Source organism: Harpia harpyja, chromosome 1 (assembly GCF_026419915.1).
Source record: "Harpia harpyja isolate bHarHar1 chromosome 1, bHarHar1 primary haplotype, whole genome shotgun sequence".
Lineage (NCBI taxonomy): Eukaryota > Metazoa > Chordata > Aves > Accipitriformes > Accipitridae > Harpia > Harpia harpyja.
In genome coordinates this window covers 78,653,689-78,669,412 of record NC_068940.1, presented here as the reverse complement: position 1 = coordinate 78,669,412, position 15,724 = coordinate 78,653,689, and the positions used below count along the sequence as shown (strand labels likewise).

General features: G+C 40.4%; 1 long non-coding RNA gene across 1 annotated transcript in view; it reads left to right on the top strand.

The window, feature by feature from the left end:
* The first annotated feature begins 1,151 nt into the window (after window positions 1-1,151).
* The window catches only part of LOC128147986 (uncharacterized), a 33,100-nt gene continuing 18,527 nt past the window's right edge, over window positions 1,152-15,724 (top strand). The window contains exons 1-3 of the long non-coding RNA XR_008237151.1: window positions 1,152-1,194; window positions 2,367-2,525; window positions 12,551-12,671. This is a non-coding gene — a long non-coding RNA (uncharacterized LOC128147986). The remainder of the gene's footprint in view (window positions 1,195-2,366; window positions 2,526-12,550; window positions 12,672-15,724) is intronic.

Genomic DNA, 15,724 nt, shown 5'->3' with positions numbered 1-15,724 from the left:
AAAAGGTTCACTGTTACGTGCATAGTAAATGCTTGTGCCCAAGTTGCTTTCCTGCACATCTTGTCCTCTTTGCTGAGCTTCTGCAGGGAATAAGAGTGGCAAAATCTCTCTGCAGATTTTAGTTTCTGCAAGAATGGTGCTTCCTTTATAAGATCGGTCTTTTTAACCAGGATTCACTTTCACCTTTGCAAGTCAGTTTTCCCAAAATGTTTAATAAACTTATTAAACTTCGAGTCCTTATTCCTTTCTTCCATTTATTTACGGAAAGTGCTCATTAGTGCATATGGTTGTACCTGCTCTTCATCAGTAGCATGAACTGTGCTGTCTTTACATCATCTCTTCAGAAAACTGCATTGTATTGTTTCCTTCTATCTTATGACTTTATTTCCATCTTTTTTTTAAAGCTTATTCATAGTACTGTAGTCTTTCTTCAAAGTTGTTGTGTGTTCACTAGGCTTTTACCATGTGTGCTAAACTGATTTTAGAAGGGATATTTAAATATTGCCGATTTACCTGTCAATGTTTCTAGGGGTGCTGAATTGGCAAAAAGGAGCACAAAGGGCTGGGGCAGTGGCAATGGCAATAGTTAAAGCCAGAGAAAACATTGGCAAAGCAGGGATTTGCCAGATGTAGCATAGTGGATAGTGCAATGCTGTATTCAAAGACATGTAAATGAGAGCAGGACTAGGAAAAGGAAATTTTGGTCTCCAGTGGGATCTTCCCAGTGCAGTAATCTGTGTCTCTAAACCTCCACATCGCCTTGATTTTATTTCTGCATCCGCTACAAAGACAACATCTTGGGCGAATTTACAGGATATGCATCTCCAAAATCTAACTGCACGTGTACTTTCGGCGAAAATGTTGATTTGCTGTGTTCGGTCCTACGCCGTGGAATTGCATGAACAGAAGACAGAGTTTTTAACGTCTGCCGGCAAGAAACAGGTGAGGCATTTGGCAGGAGTGCCACCTGGTGGCAGCAGGGCCGCCTGGTCGCCTCCGCCGCGGGGCCGGCGCTAGGACCGCGGCGTCCCCCGCGCGGGGGCCGGCCGGGGCGGTGGTGCCCGCTCGGGGCCGCCCCGCCGCTGTTTCAGGGGCAGCGGTCGCCGGCCCTGAAGGCGGTTTGCCGCCAGGTGCTGGCACATCGGGCAAAAACCTGGCGGTATGTTAAAACTTACAGGATTTGCTTAATGTCAGGTGAGGTTTGATTTTGCAAACGGTGGCGCCCTCATTATGAAGTTGCTAGCTGGTGCCTCGTTACATTTGTCCTCCCTCCTTGCCCCCCAATGGGTTTTTTTTTTTCTTTTTTCCCTCTGCATCTTGCCTTCCATAGTTAGCACTGTAGGACTGACGTCTTGACGTAGCAGAGAGTATTCCTGTGTCAGTAAGGGATAGTTCCCTGGAGAGCCAGGTGAAGGCACTGCCCTGTTCTTGCCAGACCTCCCGCTTACCATTTGTGCTAAAGCCCAGGGCTGTAAAAACTCGGGTGTTGTGGTTAGGTGGGGAGGACAGGTCGGACTGGAGGGGTCCCTTGCCAGGAAAACAATTAAGATATCATTTTGACCCATCCAAAATATTCATCACCCAGACCTGGCGACAGATGTAGCGTTAGGATTTTCCAGATGCAGCCAAGGTGTTTTTGCAGCAGAAGCCTCAATATTTTTCAGGAAAGGAGGCCCTCTGATAACCAAATGTGCAATAGTTGCATTATCTTTGTGTTTATTTCCATTCTCGTTTTCCACTTTTTTTTTTTCCTTCTCAAAACACATAAGCTTACACTGGCTGGAGTCTTATGAGCTTTGTCTCTTCATTTTACTACCTACTGCCAAGTACTCTTTTCTCCTCCTATTTGAGTCCAGTGCATATTTCAGCATCAGCACTGCTAGGCATAACCAGCTTGGCAAAGTTTATCTTAGCAGCTATTTACTACAATTTGTGAGGGAAATTGGAGACACTTTGGTTGTCTGACAGCTGCTTTGCAGTCAATCAAAAGTAGAGATGTAATTTAATTCCAGTGCCCTCTCCAGAGAAATCCTTTGAAAGCATTATTATAAAGTGGGAACAGCATGGACAACAGAAAGAAGCAGAGGGCAGGACAGACACCTCAGTTGTGTAGTTTCCATCCAAATATGTGCCTTGCTCATTATGCATGTGTTCAGTACAGGAGCTCTCATACCCATCTGTTACTGAGGAGGGAATTGGAAACAGCTGTTGCGTTATTGCAGGAACACTGGCATGAAGAAAGAGTTACAAAACCTCTGGTAATAGTGTTAATAATTGTAGATTCCATATGTAAAAATAGGGTAGGACTTAGTTTTCTAAACAAAGTATATCAAAGTTACTGTCCTGTATGTGTTTCTCTGTTGCAGGCCCACCATTAACTTTCCTAGGTCTAACCTCTGGTAAAATGCAGGTTTCACCTGCCTAGACCCATTAGAAAATCCATCCTCCCAGGACAGCACAGTGACCACCTCACATCTCACCTCTTGTTCCAAGGGATGTCGCTCCTTGTTCTTCACTTTAACTTGGTACATGTGAGGCTTTTGAATGCGTCCAGCTTGGTTGTCATGGATTTTCACTCTGAGTTGTACTGTGCTTAACAATGATAGTAAAAAGAGATGTTTCTTTGCTTGGTAGTGATTGTGTTTTCATTTCTGAGAGAGATATTATTTGATATGTAACATAAGAGAAATCTGACTATAAACACAGGCAGAGGTCTTCACTGATAATGTCAATTTATAAATGAATAATGATCTTTCTGTCACTTCAGCAAATGACTAGCTGCTTGTCCAGAGGGTGTAGCTACTTTCGCAGGCCGTCCAGAAATGCAAGGCAGAGCACTGGACACGTGGCTACCTCCTGGGGACTCCTCAGTATTGTATGCTTTCTGTTATTCTTCAAATAAATGAAAGTGAAATGAATAGTGAAAAATGTGGCTGTTACAGTTAGATCTTCAAAGAGGAAGCAAATGCCTTTCAAAATGTATTGTCATCCACATATCCAAGGTCAGGCCTGACATACTCAAAAACTGTCTAATGTCTTGGGCTTAGGAGTACGTCTTGGCTCACTGGCACCGTGCTCACATAGCTGGTACCCTGTTTGCAGTTGCTTGTATATCCATTTATCATTTATTAATGGTATTATTAATACAATTTCCAGAGCTATTCCCCTAGCAATGGATGTTGGACATACACAGACTAAAACCAGCTTATATATGTAGAAAAGTTTCTGATAAAACACTTAGTTCTTCCTCCCTGGTCTTGTACCAAGACATTATAACACACTAGTAGTTCCAGTGTCTTAAGACATATATTTATATATACAAGTGGATCAGTTTTAAACTATAAGTAAATTTTTCAAGAGTCCAAAGTTTGTAATAATTAGCATTTGGAAAATTCTGTAAAGTTTTTCACCATTCATATTTTGATGTGCAAAGACTAATGTTTATACTAAAATCTCTGCTAGAGATTCATTGCTTTCATTTGCACCTCTATCTGATTAATCTTTTTCTTGGACCATCACTTTTTTTCAGCAGTTATGGTTCTTTGTTCTTAATCTAACATCTTTGATGTCCCACTTTGATTCAAAGAAATGAATGTTGGATGGTAATGTTTGAAAAGGTGCTATTGCTGTTAAATGATGAAGTCATTCTGGTTCAGTTTGTTCACCCTTGTGGCTAATTGGTCTGATGACATGTAAAAGTGTCTAGAAGACATCACAAAAATGACATAAAAATCATTCCCCCTACTTGTTTTAGTGTTCTGGTAAACTTTTATGAAGTTTCTCCTTTCTTCCTTTTAGAGCTGTAATCAGAAGGAGGCTTTATTAAATTGCTTTTACCTCAGACTACAGGGGGCTTTAATGGAAAAGGGAAAAATGTTTGAAAATGTTGAGCCTTTGTTCCTTTTCTAAGGCAAGAACATTGAGTGCCCACACAATGGGATTTTAATAAGTGAGCTTATTACCTTCACAGCAGTAAAAAAGACCGGGGTACCTGGGTTTACTGAACTGGTTAAAAGGGTACTAAGCAATTCTATACATTATGTACTTGAAAAAGCACATAGAAGTATAAATATGTTATTGTCAAAATGTTAATGAGTCCTATAGAACATATTTATGAAGTCTAAGAAGATATTCACAGACTCTCTGTATTTTGCAGGCTTTTAAGTACCACAGTGACACCTAGAAGCGTAGCTGCATTTCTCTGAGTACCTAAGTCAATAATGGCATCCTCCGGAGCTGTTATGGATCCATCCGTGCTAATGATGGACCATGACTAAGGCATCTTCTTTAGGACTGAGAACAAGCAGCATGGCATATATTGCATTAACAGAGCTGCATTTCTCCATCACCTCTCCTTTAACCACCACCAAAAAAACCCTCAGGGCCCAGACAGGCTTTGTGCATACTGCATTGTAATGGCTGTGCTGTGCCTCCATGCACGCATTGCCTGGGAAAGTTTTGACTGCCATAGGGTGAGCTGTCCTTGACATTCAGTCCATGGCCACTTCACTTACAAGGTGGCACATGAATGCATGTTGTACATAGCTAGGGTAACTTTTCCATAAGTGCGAGCAGGAGAACAAGGATATTCACAATATATGATACCATAAGTATATGCTAAGGATGGTATGTTCCCAAATCTTTTAAGAATTGCATTTAATGGTGTTATGAAATCACACATAGCAGATCCTCTATGGCCTTGATTTTTATATTTCTCCCTTTGTAATTGAAATAAATGCTTCATTTATTGCCTTCTAAATTAAACAGTTGTCACGATACCATGGTATTCTCTGTGGACTCTGTGTTGTAATCACAACTGATGAATCTGAAATTCTCTGGTATTGCCTCTGGGAGGAGACGGTTGTGGTTTTTTGCACCAGTCTGTCCATGTTCTGTAAGTACTGTCATTTCTTCCTGCTTTTTATTGTTTCTTCTTGAACAATCATTAGTGTTGGACAAGAAAAAGATGTAATCTTGAGAGTTCTCTGTGCCAGGCTTTCTGCCTGGCTGGCTTGCCTTGCTGTTGCTGCATGATCTCATAATGCTGTTGCAGCTCTCTACTCTTCATAGTACAGTACTCACTGGAACTGCAATTTCTAGTGCAAGCTGTAAGATGAAAGCAGATATTGTGAACAAGTCAATTTTCTGTTGCTTCATTTCTCATGTAATCTATCAACTGATCTCCTGAATCATTTAAAGTCTTCCCAACCTGGCATTGCTTTGGTAATTTCTGTTGTTTTGCTATATAACCAGACATTATCATTTTTTTTAAACTTTTATTTATGAAAGAGAAGAAATCTGCAATAATTAGTGAGTTTAGCACTAGAAAGTTTTGTAAAGTTTCTATGATTACTGAAGTGTCTTGCCTGCTAGTTTAGTAGGAGTCAGGCTGAACAGTAAGTTCTCTTCCACCCTTAATTCAATGAAGTTAGTTAGCATCTTTTTCATCCTTTGAGTCATTAGCTAGTACATGCTTCCAGCATATTTGTATTGCTAGTCTGGCCCTCTGCTGTGCAAATAAGCAAAGCAGTTTTCCCCTAATTTTTTACGCTTTTCCTACTGTATTGGGTTTGTGTGGCAAGGTTTTGGTAGCAGGGGAGGGGCTGCAGGGGTGGCTCCTGTGAGAAGGTGCTAGAAGCTTCCCTGGCTCCAAGTCGTAGCTGCCTCCGGCCAAGGCCGAGCCCATCAGTGACAGTGGTAGCACCTCTGGGAGAACAGAGTTAAGAAGGGGAAACCTGCAGTGGGGGAGGAGATTGGAATGTGAGAGAAACCTCTCTGCAGACAGCAAGGTCAGTGAAGAAGGAGAGGGAGGAGGTGTGCCAGAGGAGGGCATGCCCCTGCAGCCTGTGGTGAGACGGCAGGCTGTCCCCCTGCAGCCCTTGGAGGCGAGCAGGGGAGCAGATGCCCACCTGCAGCCCGTGGAGGACCCCACACCAGAGCAGGTGGATGCCCCCAAAGATGGCCGTGACTCCATGGGAAAGCCCGTGCTGGAGCAGTCTGTGACTGACACACTGCAGCTCACAGAAAGGAACCACACTGGAGCAGTTCATGAAGAACTGCAGCCCATGGGAAGGACTCACATTGGAGAAATTAGTGGAGAACTGTCTCCTGTGGGAGGGACGCCACGCTGGAGCAGGGGAAGAGTGTGAGGAGTCCTCCCCCTGAGGAAGAAAGAGTGGCAGAGACAACGTGTGATGAACTGACCGCAACCCCCATTCCCCATCCCCCTGTGCTGCTGGGGGGGAGGAGGTAGAGAATTCGGGAGTGGAGTTGAGCCAGGAAAGAAGGAGGGATGGGGGGAAGGTGTTTTAAGATTTGGGTCTACTTCTCATTATCCTGTTTTGATTTGATTGGTAACAAATTAAATTCATTTTGTTTTTCTTTCCCCAAGTTGAGTCTGTCTTTTGCCCATGACCATAATTGGTGAGTGATGCCTCCCTGTCCTTGTCTCAACCCGCAAGCTTTTCTTTCTATTTTCTCTTCCCCATCCCACCGGGGTGGGGGGAGGGGTGAGCGAGCGGCTTTGTGGTGCTTTGTTGCTGGCATGATATGATAGCTTATAAATTGTTCCAGTGTTGTTACTGTAGTTTATTTTCCATAGGCTCACACAGTTATGCTCCATACCACTGTACACCTATACAGACCTTGGTGCTCAAATGCCGTGTCTGCCCTATTCTCACCAGACCATAGGGAAATTGCTCTGAGAATCAAAATTGAGTGGACCTATTCTATAGCTACAGACTTTATTTTACCTCAAGGTACTATTTACCTGGGACCTGGGAGTCCAATGCATGAGAATCCTGATTATTAAAGAGGGTTTTGGGAAGCCACACAGGCCACGGTTATAGGTGGTACGAGGGTGAAACCAAACTTGGTAATTTAACCGTTCATCTTGCAGCACTTGGGTACTTTTCTGTGGAGCAGAGAAGAAACAGAAACATGCCTCTGAACATTTGGTATTGAAAGATAATGAACTAGATATTTGTTTTGCCAGAGAAGCCATTCAGGTGTAGCTACATACTCCTTCACTGAAGTCTACAGAAAACTTACATCACCCTCTTAGAGGAAGATAAGGGCCTACAACTGGAAAATTAACAACATGTTGGCTGAATTTGTTAGCATACTTATTATTGCATCAGCTTCCCCATCCCAGAAGTCTCACATATGTTTGTTATAAACCCAGTGTAGAGTGTGTGAAATAGCCTGCTCTAGTTATAATAATCTAGACAACACCAGGAAAGTGAAGCTAATTCAAATAAGCTCTATTATGTCATCTAATATGGCAGTATATGCCATGAGGTAAAATTGCTTGGATGCAGACTGGCGACAAGGGCCACGTGTGGTGAGATCATGCCTTTTTTTTTTTTCTTCTTTCAGCCAACAGATTAGAAGCTCATTTGAAAAGTCAGCTTAATTTGATATACTGATGTGGTGATGACAACTTGGATAGCATTTAACTCTCAGGAAGCAAATCTTGTAAAAGTGAAGCCTAAAGTCTGCAGTGATGGAATGTAGTCATTTCACAATCTTATTTAATTTCGATACCAAAAATTCTGAAGGTGATAAGTTAATATCTCTGGGCCATGCTTTCACTACATTTTAGGTCCATTTTACAAGTAGTGAATAAATATGCTTGTATTAGACAAATAGCATATGAAGAAAGTTGACATTTTTGGTCAATTGAGAACCTGGCAACTAATGATATGTATGATATACCAAATGCAGATAAGCTGAAAGAGAGAGAGCCTTTACTCACTTGTTGGATTTTAAAATTTGGAAAAATTGATGACAAATTTATTTTATTTTTCCCTTTTTAATATTTTTCCCCTCAGAGATTACTAGCTGTAATAAGGGGGGCTTTCTTCACTTGTCTATGACTAATTAATTAGTTTTATATCATAATTTTTAAGGTTTTCCAGTCCCCAGGAGCCCAGCCTGGCCTACTTGTGGGTGTGAGAAATAATGATATTGTTCATGTTTGTGCCTGCAAGTATTAGAACCTATAGAACAAAACACCTTTCTGTTATTTCTTAATTCCATCAAGTTTTATATGAATCCTAAATTGTTATATCTGCCTCAGTGTCTGAACAAAACAGTCATGCATGGAAGTGAAGATGTACATGTTTTACAATACTATCAGTTATATAATCATGTGGTATTTTTTCTCACAGGGTCCAATCTTCATTCTCTTCAGATAGTCAACTGTTACAATTCACTTCTCTGCATCTGCTTCTCAATTTTCATCCCCATCCTCCTCCCAAATTCATCTTTCCTCTTGTCCATAAGTCCCTTAACCTTCTGCTGACTCCTTAGTGTGCCATGCCAAAGAAATCATGGGGGAGTTCAGTTTCCAATCTTCTAAAAAGTTTCTATGGGACAAGGGGGAAATGAAGGGTTTCAAAAGCTTTGTAATTTTTTTCTGATTTGAAAGATTGTAGAAAGGCTAGGTTTGACTTTACAGTCAGCTCCTCCTCACAGTTGCCCTGTTTTGGATTCTCCTCTAAAGTGAAGAAGTAAGGCTTCCAACCAAAGGATTGTCAGATTTTTTTTTTTAAATGAGAAAGTCAACATATGGTATCCAATTCTAGCTGAAGATTTAAAACATTATTAAATTGCATAAAGATTAATGAAGGTAAAAGTAATCAAAACAAGTTGTTATAATGGTAAATACTGCAGAACTGTCACCGTAGGCTACCTGGCCTATATCAGCAGTGTAGCACTCCTTAGTGGTGGGGACCTGGGTACTTTCCCCTGGCTAGCAGGATTGTTTGGCTCAGCAAGTGTTCCACTGATGTAGGCAGTTTATTTTGAATGTTTCACCAGATGGGACTTCTACTACTTTCCTGGAGACAGTATGCTTTAGTCTTAGAAATCATGAATATTCCAGCTGCAATTTGCCCAAATACTTTTTCAAGGCCATATATCAAAGTCTTCTTTTGTCTACATGCACTTCAGTTACATGTTTTTGTTTGCCTTATTCTCAAGGTACACTGAATATCTGAATGTGCTGGAATTTAATTCTGTTCTTACCTGACCTCATTATGATATTCACATTCCTTCAGATCCTCCTTTTAAAGGAATTTTGTTCAGCTGTCTTCAGCTCAAGAGTCTTTCAACCATACTATTGGGGGGCAGGCATGTTTCAGGCACTTACCTGTGAACTAAGCTGCCCTTGCTGCCTAAGGAAGAATCACGTCCTGAGGAAAGCGAAGACTGCCAGGCATTCCTGCTTCTTACCTTTTATGAATTGATCGCAATGGTACCTGTTGTAGACTGTACCTCAGATCTGCTTCTTACCTGAGCACCCTGGAACCATTAGAAGGGCAGTGGGTGCTAAGAGGCGGTGTAGGTTCAAAAGCAACTTGGTCCCCATTATAGAAGAAAAAGTCACCTAAGTCTGCTAGATGCAGTGGCTGGTAGACAACTGCTGGCCTAGGGAGTCCTGAGATAAATGATACTTGGCTTGATAGTGTAAATGCAAGAAAAAGCCCTCTGGGGTGTTATGAAAAGTTTGCATTTTTTATTCTTCTTCAAATGTTAATTTCAATTTTTCCACTCATTAATATCTTTTGCTAATAAGTTGTTTTGTAAGAAGAGATGTTGTACTACTACTAAGTAATTCCTTGCTTATGCTGTCCCTCTCTTCATCAGTTCTTTGGTGAGCTATAGTTAAAGGCGGCACTATTTGGCTACTTACTATCACAAATGTAAGTTATTTTGCAATAATTCCACTCTTCTCTTGAGGGAGGGAAGCCTCACAGCATGTGCTTTGTTATGTCTTTGATCATATCAGATTTTGCTGTGGCTCATTGCTTTATGACTATTTTCCCTTGCTCTTCTTTGTCCCCCACCGCTATCTTGCAGTGTTTTACAGTTAATCCTAGATACTCTTCAGTTCACTCCAGGCACTTTTTTATTCCAGTTGTTCATAATTTTACTGCTTTCAGTAACTAGCCCATAGGCTATTTCACCATGTCTGCTCAGTCACTATTATTTTTTTTTTTTAGCATTAGCAAGTTCTGTGTTCTTATTGAACAGTTTTTGAGCTCATTGGTATATTAGGTGGACAAAATTAGTTCAACTGATAACCCTTGTGACCCATCATCTGCCATCATGATCCAGATAAAAGTGTTGCTTACAGTAATAAATACTTTAAATATTTCCTACATAAAATGTCATTGTTGATTTATTTTCTGTCATCACATTGTTTTGCACATAGTGCAGATTTGGTAAATTTTGGATTTTTGGTTCAGATCCTGCTAAACTAGCTTGAATTTCTCCATTAAAAATAGCAAGATGTGCCCTTAAGGTAATGACAACCTTTGCTTTCATTTCTACACATTTCTCTAACCGTTTGAAGTCAGAGTGTATCTAGCTTTCAATTTTTTCTGTTTCTTTTTTAAATTTGATGTACCAAGAGAGGATTACTGTATCTGTATTCATATCACTCAAAATTTTTTTCTCATTCATCTGCCCCAGAATTCTCTCTGCTGTTTTAGAGTTATTACACTCAAAATCTTTCTTATGGGCATGGAGGAAGCACACCTTTTACATAAGTAAAGTTAAAATTTATTGTTAGTATAACTGAAAGCAAAGCAGTCTAACCATTATTAGTCCAGATCTAATTGTTCAGAAAAGAATGATAATGCAGTTAAAATTGTTACACACACACCTCCTAGTGCCTACCCCTTCTTCCAGTGTTAGGCTCACATCTCCACTGCTCCTCTGGCTGCTAAGCTTGGTGGTTTCATGCCGGTGGCGGTGGTGGGGTGTTACGGTGAATTGTCAGCATCTGGAGTCCTTCGCTGCAAGGAATATGATGTTCGTGTTGACGGTTTCTTCTTCCTCACTCTAGGATCAACTTGGGGTCATTTTTATATGTCTGCCAACACCCTTTTACATCTTTACTCCATCTTCATTGATCTGCAGTTCCATATTACACTCAAATTTACTATATATGGTGTCTTTTACATATGTTAGATACGATTTCTTTTTTTTCTTTGTTACCCCTAAAACCAGTTCTGTCCAGCTCCAGGTCTGCATTTCTTTAACTGACTGTGGGTAAGTTGTTTATAGCCGTGGGGGGTCTCCAGTGCCAGCCTGTACCCTTACTTTCAGCATCCTGTGCTTGTGGCCCTCTTCAGTGCATCCTGTCTTCACTGCTCAAGGACTCTGCTGTCGCACCAGGCCTGTCTGTCTCTGCACTGCATCATCATGTTAGAGTCGTAAACACTATTCTGCATAGTATAACTGCTTGTTACTGCTATCTATGTAAAACTATGGTTGTACTATACGAAGACAAAAAAAGAAATTCACTGTAGATACCTGGTACCCTTCCTCCTATTCCAACTTGTTCTCTTCTGTTGATGCTCTTCTTAGCAGGTGGTTCAGATGGGTCAAAAGACTTCCAGGACATGAGAGAATGAAACATATGTACTATGTTGACAACAAGAAAAAAGGGGAAAGATTTTTTTTTTTTTTCCCAGAAAGGCTATGGAAATATGAAGAAATGCACAGACAATGGATTGTGCAAGCCCTCCACAGAGAAACTGAGAGCACAATGAACAAACTCCCTGTCCTTAGGAACTGTATAGTAAATGGAAGATCTCGGGGTTTTTTGAAGGCAATGAGAATGAAAATCTGGAAATTTGTATGCAGTGATTTTGAGAATTCTTTAAAATAATATTTTTCCTCTCCTTGAAAGCAATTTAGTGTAATTTAATTTATTTAATTGTCTTGTGATTCTGCTGGGAAAAAAACCCAACCCTCCCAATCCTGTTGCATATGTGTTTTCTTCTTATATACATAGTTCAATACAGTTTATGTGGGGAATGCCCAGGATGCTTTGTATGGTAACTGACAACTACTGAAGTAGGGCTTAAAAGCTTTAAACAATGTACATCAAGTAATAATAAATGTTATTATCACTTATATTCTTTTCTTATAATCTCTACAGTGTTATTATAGGTATATAAAGCCTTTAATAACAGCAGAAAGCTTTATAGATTATAAGAAGTTGTTAAACATAAAGACAATTTTTAATACATGGTGGTAAGGCTTTTTGATGAGACCTATGAAGTATTCTGGAAAAACACATTGTACTGCCATTTCATTGATCTAAGGTGGCAGATGGAAGTCTTGTCATCTGCAGTACCACCTCATTTCAAAGAGAATGCATTAACAGAGATGCAGTATAGCAATTTTTAATGTAAATAATGTTTTGCCTTTCTGAAAGGGCCCATTTACAATTTTGAGGCCATTAGACTTCTGCCCTGACTTCTTTAGCACTGTAATTCTGCAACGGGATTGGAGAGCCAGTTTGAGATTGACTTCTCACTTGTGCTGCAACCCTTTTCTATTTCTGTAAAACCAAACAAATGACTGCTACTAATGTTTTGCTCATCAACTAGTAAGTGGAGGCCATTTAAGGCAGAAATGTAGGGTTTAGCTCCAGCTGTTCTAATGTTGCAGAAAGCTTTTGCTGCAGTTCATTAAATTCAACTTCAGGCAGTCACAAAACTGCCAGCTAATTATTTTTTTCTTTCCTCAGCTGAGCGAAACCTGGTGCCGCTGATTTCCACTCATAAAATGGAGCTACAGAATTCTTCATTCTTGGAGACTGAAGAAATAGAGCAGTGAGGAAGATACCAACAGAATCCTTAAAATAACACGTAACACTGAGCCGTTGAAACTTTATTTCCTACCAGTTTGTCAGACTATCTTGGGAGTCAAGCTTTGTATGGGACATCATTGGTTCTTTGTTAGTAGGTCATGGGGCCAGAATTAATAACTGGTAGTTTATATTTTGGGGACCAATAACCAGATGAATGCCTAACAGAGCCTGTTTGAAGAGGGTGATTAGAGCAAGAATTGGTCCTTGCAGAAGAAGTCAGTGAGGAAAAGAAGCGAGGGCCTGCGTGGCCTGCTCGGCCGCCTGGAGATGCGGGTTACATGGGTTCAGCCCTCTAGTTGAAAAGGAGCAGACCTGCAGCTGAGAAGTATTATTCTTCAGTACTGAGTACGTGGGGTGTTTTAGTCTCTGTTATGTTGGTTCAACTCAAATTAAGTGGTGAAAATTTCTTTCATTTTTTGGAATATCAAAACTAAAAATGAGATCCAAAGCTGAAATACACATGTATGGAGATTCCCCTCCTGATCTTAAGTACAGAATATCGACCTGAACTCAGCTCTGTGTTATCACACATATGATGCTACACATCTCTGATAAATTGTTTTAAATATACCTTGAGATCATCTGTACAACCCATGATTTTAAGTTGTTGGTATAGCTTGTAGCTAGAGTAACTAAAAAACAGAACATCCGTGTGTGTTTAGGGTAACATTCAGAAATAGAAAATGTGAATACATAACCTCCTGACATGGACCTGCTCATGGGAATAGGGGGTTTGGTTGATTTCTGTGGTGTTTTAACTCTTCAGGGACTTAAACAGAGAGCATTTCCAAGCTAGTCCACCAAGCTTTCATCCTAGAATTCTTGGAAAAATAATAGATACTAAGGATTTCAGCTTCTGTTAATCATTGTTTATTGTCATATCACAGGTTTCCAAAGAGGGAGTTCTCCATTCTGCTAGAATTGTACACACAGAGGAGACAGCCCTTACTATGATTTTACAATGAAAATTAACACAAAATGAGCATAACAAGGGAACAGTAGAGAAAAGTGTAAAGTCACAGCAATAGAATGGTGTGATTGAACCTGAAATATGTAGAATTAGATATCTTCAAGATTTCCAAATACATAGCTGATGCTTTGGTTGCATGAAGAAAGGAAACAAATTATTTCAGCCTCAAAATTCACATTTTAATTATGCATATTTTTGCTTTTGATAGCATGCCTTCAAATACCTGTAAGTTGTCAACAGGTAACTATTGCTGTCTAACCATGATCTTAAGAGTGAGAAGACACATCAAAAGAGACTTAAGGCTATGACAGCAATCAGTGCAAATCAGAAAAGTTCCAGGTAAGGATGAAATCTGGCATTTGCTTCAAGAACCAAGACACAATGGGGGCACAGGAAGAAAGTTGTTAAGGGAATCAGGTTTAGAGTATGAAAGCAAGACACAATATGTCACCCTTCCTTTTTTTTTCTGTGAGTTTTCATATTTTTTCTGTGAAACAAGTTGTGTAAATAAGTTTGGGTTCAGTTTGGGAGAGGTTTTTGTAGGACTTCAGTAGGCAGTGCATTAAAAATAATCTGCCAATACTGGACAGCCAACAAACTGTGAATGTGCATTTACAGAACTGTTAACTAAATTCTGGTCATGGGCTCAAATTATATTGCTATTTCCATATATGCATCTCAATGAACAGCACTGGGAAGAATTAAAAAGCTGAGATGTAAGTAAGTCACAGGTTGACATGTATAGGTAAGAAAGGGATTTTGTTTTTATAATTGTTAAGGGAAGGAAAAAAATTAGACTTGCTTTCAAACCCAACACTGAATTTGTGACAAAACGTTTTTATTTGTAAGCTAAGCAAAACTGATCTGATATTTACTGAGAAACAAACAAGTAATCTCCTGCCTTTTTAAAGAAATATAATGACACTATGAAGTGTATTTTTTAAAATAAACAAAAACTTATTAATTTTATAATTTCAATTTCAGAATATAATTCTAATAAACTTCAGGACTAGGTTCTGAATACAACCCACAACATTAAAACATATGTGGGAGCCACCAACCCCTCATCTATAAACAGACAAGTACCAAATCTTATTTCCTCTAAAAAACCAAAGGATTTGTAAATACATAAACACATAGTAATAATAAAATAGGTTCAACCTTGAACTGTTTGAAATAAGATTTCTTTGAATATGGAAAGCAACAATAGCTATGATCATGGATTATGATCCTGTGGCTAAGTTTTAGCTTCACCACGGTGACAAATTGAAGGACTTTTTCCCTTATCCAAAGAGGCCCCCAAACCAGACACAGGGCTCCCAACAGAGCCTTATGAGGGCTGGGAGGGACTAACTACCTCCTTCAAGCTCTTGTCAATGCAGCCCTGTGTGCGGCTGCCTCCGTCACTGCCAGGGTCTGCAGCTGAGTCATGGTCAGCATGTTGTCCACCAGGACCCCCACCCCCAGCTCCTTTTCAGGAGGGGACAAACAGGATTAGGTAGCATCCAACAGTAACAGCTTGTTAAGGCAGGTCAGGATGTTAATACTAGAAATGGTTCATACATCAGGCTGGAAGGGTCGACTGAAAGCACTGCCACGTGTAAGTACCAGCAGATTGGTGTTAACAATGGGGCACCCCGAGACTACTGTGCTCTCACAAGGCTCAGTCCTCTCCTGGTGCAAAGTTGCCTGACAGCAAACAAAGAGCAACGGCGTCTGCCAAATGTCACTGACGGTGTGCCTCACAGTAAGCCTTGCAACCTTTCAGATAAGCAGGACTTAGCAAAGATGCCAGTTTTCAAAAGGATGTAGGAGATGCTTCACCACGATGTCACCACAGGACAACCCCCTCGGTGCCCAGGGGCACTGCCCAAATGAAGGTAAGCAAAATGAGTCAGCTGCTCCCTCTGCTGAAAAATAAACGAACAGACAAGCAGATACTAAGACCCACCCCGCTACAGATCCGCCCACCCCTCGAAAAAGTGCAAATCGTTTGTTCATCTGCCTGGTCATTAGCTGCTTTTGGATAGATGTTCAGCTTTATTGTGTCTAAGAAAACAACCAGAAGATTCAGAAATAAT